Source organism: Alosa sapidissima, chromosome 5, assembly GCF_018492685.1.
Source record: "Alosa sapidissima isolate fAloSap1 chromosome 5, fAloSap1.pri, whole genome shotgun sequence".
Taxonomy (NCBI): domain Eukaryota; kingdom Metazoa; phylum Chordata; class Actinopteri; order Clupeiformes; family Clupeidae; genus Alosa; species Alosa sapidissima.
The window spans coordinates 5,701,827-5,707,452 of record NC_055961.1 but is presented as its reverse complement, the minus strand read 5'-3'; the positions used below and the strand labels follow the sequence as shown (position 1 = coordinate 5,707,452).

Below are 5,626 nucleotides of genomic sequence, written 5' to 3'. Positions count from 1 at the left end.
GGAGATAGGTCCCGACAGGGCGAAGCGGAGGGCGCAGCGGAGGGGTCTTGTTCCGCCCTGAAGGGACCTATCTCCCGATAATGACCGGCGTTCTATACATTATCCCGCTTATTACACGGCTACTTACCAAAACGACACAATAAACTCCCCACGATATGACTCTTTAGCCTACATAGCCTAGGCTATAGCCTATTTGTTACCGTTTCATCATGGCTTTTGCTGAGAAACAAATAGTTCGCAACAACACACGCTGAACTTGAATCAAACATTCTTTAGAACACAGCTGATCAACCGTCTGCTTTCACTTTTGAATGAAGTTCCAATCCTTGCGTAGTGATATGAAAGAATTGACTTAGAAGCACAAAGCCCATTTTCCTTGACAGCGGTCTGTTATACTTAGCAACGGTCTGTTATTCAGAATTAGCAGACCGCCGAACGTTCGGAAGGCCCATTCAAGTGAATTGAGCATTCTGCAGCACTATGAAGAGCCGTGTAATAAATTGTGATTAGCCTACATACAGTGATGGTGTGGCATATTCAGGCTTGAACGTTGGATTAAATCCAGTCACAGGTATGCTGATGATCTGCTATAAATGCTCTTTTCTTTAGAATTCTACTTCGGTCATGCCTGTAGGCTTGCTCTGTTTGTATCTGCACTAGTCTGGCTCTCCGCAGCATATTAGCAGCTTTTCTCTTTCTCCTCTCCGACATCTTTTCATTAGCTATCTTTTCTTGACTCTCTGCTTCAGCTGCCACAGCAGCTCTGGTTGAAACCACTGGTTGATAGCTGGATAACTAATAATCAAGCTGGTCGGAGTGTTTAGTTCCCCACGTGTTTGCAACTTTAAATGTAGCTACTCTCAAAAAACTTCGAACCAACTACAAAATAGAATGGTTCTTTATTCAGGTAAAAGGTTCAAATTGCACCTGTCCCCATCACCAAGTTGTGATTGACTAGAATGGTGCACGACTCTGACCAAGTCACTTTGCCATTTACTGAGCACAAGGGACAGGGCTGAACACAAGACTGTAAACAAGCACTAATCCTTTAATTGCTCATTAGATCTTTTTGAGTCATGTTTTTTCCCCCCGTAAGAGTCTCTCACCCATGAGCTGCAGGGCCATGCTCTGACTGCCAGAGAGTCGGGGTATGTGCACAGAGCAGACATAGGTGCCCTCACTGGTTTCCCTTGTGAGGGGGATCTTGAGAGATGCGTCTCCCTTAGCAATGGCCTTCACAGACACACCACTGCCCTCACTTATGCACTGAAATAGTTTTTTATTCTACCTTATCTACATTATACTTTACTCTCCTATTTGTCCATATTATTTATGCTGGTCTCTAGACCTTACTCTTGCACTGTTGGACTACTTTTTGCACCTTCACCATGACACTCACTCTCTTGAGCACCTTGCCATGCACACATAACTAAGGACTATGGTTGGACTACTTTTTGCACCTTCACCATGACACTCACTCCCTTTAGCACCTTACCAGTCCCGGCCCTGTCACCACAAGCGTCTTATGCTTGATCACCCTCAAGCACATTGGACTTTCTTAATTTAATTTATATAGTGTATTTAGTATTTAGTTTTGTTAGTTTTCTTATCTTTCTTATCTTCTACTGTCTTTATTGTACAGTGGAGTTTAGTTATATGTTTATACTTATACTTATGTTTACCATTTCTGCTGTAAGTGCATGTTGTGTGTGATGTCTGTATGCTACTGAGACCCTTGAATTTCCCTTTGGGGATCAATAAAGTATCTATCTATCTATCTATCTCTGGCCCGTGTGGCTGGAGTAGCTGAAGAGCTTGGAGCGGTGGCCTTTGCGCTACAGTGAGGTGAGCTGCCTTGTGGTCTACAGCGAACATACAGTTCGGGGTCTGCTCCTTCATCAGGGCAACCACCACAGAGGGGGTGTTGCTGAACATCAACATTACAGCTGGCCAGGCACAGAAACAGAGGCATGTGGAAAGGCATAAACTGTATGGTATTATTACCACAGTTATTATCCTACTCTGTTCTCTAAGCAATGACACTGTGGTGCTGATTATGTCTTTATCTGCAACTGGAATCCGATGTTGGAGGTCTGGCTGCATAACATTGGGAACATTGGAACTATGTGTGAGGAGTCCCTCGGTGTGGCGCAGTGTGCAGGTAAACCAGTTGTCGTGCTCACGGGCTCCCAAGCTGGGCCAGCGCTCCAGCGTCCCGCCCGAGTAGTGCCTGCGCACCTCGCATTGAAGAGTGTCCAATCCACTTTTAATGTACCGTTGCATGTCCACTTTATATGCTGAGACCCACAAAGACATTTGTCAGTTGGCGTAGTACACACATTAAGACAAGGAGTCGACACTTTATGTTGAACAGACTAACCTGTGACAAGGAAAGTTATTAACTCTGAATGCACTGGACTGTCTCCGGGCTTGCCAAACTGCAGTCCAGCATCTCGAAGTTGATATTTTAGTTCTGATACGTTCATCTTCTTCCCTTGAACTAGTTCCTCGACGATCACAACATGTTCGTCAATAAACTTGCATGGCAGCCAACGAACCTCATGTATAGGCTGAGAGATAACAGCTGTAAAGCTTAATAAGTATGTCAGTTTGGAATAAACCGCAAACAAATCGATTCGATAACAACGCAACAACTCAATCGATGAAGCTGCCATGGCACAAATACAATAAACATCCACAAAAGAACCTGTCTAACCTGTCAAAAGCACGGAAATAAGAGCACCAAATATCAAAACCATGTTGATTTATGTTAGCCAAAACGGCACACCAGTAAGCCCAACAGGTGTTAACTCGCAAACTTCCGCGTTACATAGCGCGTCTGGCAAACGTAGGGCAGGTGGAAGGAAATCCTGCGCCCTGGGCGAAATAGGAATATGTCGCCCTCATGTTCATAGACTGCGTGCCACTTTCGACTGTGTGCTACCTTCCCAAAAACCCCTGGCTGCAGCGTGCAGATCGGGGCTGGTTTCAATGTGGGGGAGCTCAACAGTGCTACTTTCCAGTGTTACTGGACCGCAAGGGGAAAAAAAAAATGTTGCGGGACTATTGCGATTGCGAGGCCTCACAGAAAAAATGGTAGCCTACAATTAACCAATTAGGCTTTTCACGTAACATAAACATATTATTATTACAGGCTATTATACAGAAATCGGACTATCTATTTAATATGATGCCGTCTGTTAGGTGTGCATTTAAACGTGACATTACCCAGGAAAAAATTAACTATAAAATTTCACAGTAAAACAATGAAATTTACAGTTCAACTTAAATTTGTTATAGTTCTACCATTGCCTTTACAGTTCGACCATGATTCATGAATTTATCATAACTTGACTATGAACTCTCCCATTACTATGAACTTCATGGTCGCACGTCTGATGCGGACTTTAAAGTTTACAGTTAATAAGATGACAATTGACTGGAATTTGTTTATAGTCAGACTGAGGTCTTTATAATTATGAGGTTAACTATGAAGTTTATAGTTCAACTAAATATTTTCAACTTCAAAAGTAAATCACATTTCTGGGATAATACCAGACTGTATGAAATAAAACATGAATTCCCTCTTTTTATAGTATCCTTCACATTCCTGTGCTACCTCTACTTTTTAAGCCTATGTCATGTTTGATGTGGTCATCAAATAGGCTATGTTTACTTACTCACATTCGCTACTTGTATCGACATGTTGTCTGTCAACAACATGACAGAAAAACAAACTTTTGATTTAAGAACACAGTGAAGTTGTGCGTGATTTTGACTCATTAGCCTACTTTAGAGATTAATAACTAAAACTTCACCGATTTTTGGGAGATGGCACGTTAAACATAACTTTCAGCCTATGTTGAACATATCTACAGTATATTTGAATACCATGGCCATGCCATACCATAGCAAATAATTCCCCAAAGCAGAATGCTTTGCCATCGACGTCAGTCTAGGGCCTAGGCTATAGGCTACCCCAAGCACTGTTTGACATGGGACATTTTTGCTTATTTAACACTTTATGCTAGACTAGGTTTCATTAGGCTAAACGAAGACACAACAGTGAGTATGCCTAATTTATCAGTTTATCCATTTATTAATTTCAACAGCAAATAGCCTACATTGCTATAGGCTACTACGGCTCAAGTCCATTGGATCATGTAGCCTAGGTCTCCAAAGCCTCCCAGAACATGAACATTCTACACACGTAGGCCCAGGGCCCAGTTTCCCGAAAGCATCTTAAGCCTAAGAGCATCGTAAAGTCCCTCTTACGAACGTCTTAAGATTTGCCGACTGTTTCCCGAAACCATCGTAGCTTAAGAATGTCGTGAAAACACTCGTAGATCTACGAGTGCTCCAGAGTTCTCGTTACCGGCTAAGTGAGGGATATATTTTATTAGGCCTATGAGGTAAAATTCAGAGGATATTTCAGAACTATTAACGTGGACAGCTCCCCTTAAGAGTATTTTAGAGCAGTACACGCGCGTTCACGCTACGTGCATGTTCGGGAAACAGTCGGAAAAACCAAACGAGCGATCGTAAGATGAATCGTAGAAAACCCTCTTAAGAGCGTGTCTCCGTCGTTATCGGGAAACTGGGCCCAGGTCAGTTAACAAGTAAGATGAAGTGCAATATAATGCATTCAATCAGATATGTCTGCAAACGACCATTAGCTACAGTCACCACCATAAGTTACTCAAGCAATCACAGCTGTCTGGCTATAGGCTACGTTATCCTGCGCCGTCCTAGCCAGGCTACCTTAACTAATATTCCCTCCTAAATTTTTTAAATTAGCCTAGCCTACACGTCAGCAATCAGGGAAAGAAAATACGCTGCCCGTGCCCACCTACCTCTTTAAAGTTTGGTTATGCTAGAAAGAAAAAGGCCAAGGCTACTTACATGAATATGCTGTCCAACTCCCTTTGAAATCAATCTCTTGAAAAGTAATGCGACAGTTGTGTGACATATTATTTAAAATTGGATAAAGACGAGGCAGGTAAAGGCTATATGGGCATGTACCCTCCTATCACATTTTTGACTAGTAGTCTTATAATAAATTAATATTGACAGATGCCGCAATTAATTCCTTGATAACGTTTCCTTTGCACTGTAGCCTGAATGTTGTTCTTAGGATAAGTGTCTGCTAAATTAATCAATGTAAACATGCTAAATGATAGGGAAAGGAGCAGCAGCTAAAAAAACTTTTAGTTTGGAAGGACTTGCATAATTGTATATCTTTTTAATAATTCGAATGGATTGATGATTGCTCTCACTCAGTTAGCCTAGTTCATATTTGTAGCCTACATTAAACGTAACACGTTGATCTGAAAGGATGCTTTTCACGAACATGAGTTAGAAAGATCAGTAGGCCTACTTGGGCTCATGACCTAACAGGGCGTTCTTTTGGGCTAGCTAGACCGTCCCATTTAAAAAAACGTTGTACCAGTTAGGTCCAGTCTATGCGGTCACAGAAGACCAGTGCTAGGTAGCACGAATGCTCCGAAGCATCCGGCCCCTGAAATGAGACACACTCACTGTCACTCACACTCAAACTCATTGTCTCTTTTGAATGGAAACGCTTCCAAACGGGCGCAGGTCCTATTTCTCGCATGCATGCGTATTC

General features: G+C 42.4%; 1 pseudogene; it reads right to left on the bottom strand.

Moving 5' to 3' along the window:
• Positions 1-1,074: 1,074 nt before the first annotated feature.
• Positions 1,075-2,806, bottom strand: LOC121709007 (annotated as a pseudogene).
• Positions 2,807-5,626: the final 2,820 nt, after the last annotated feature.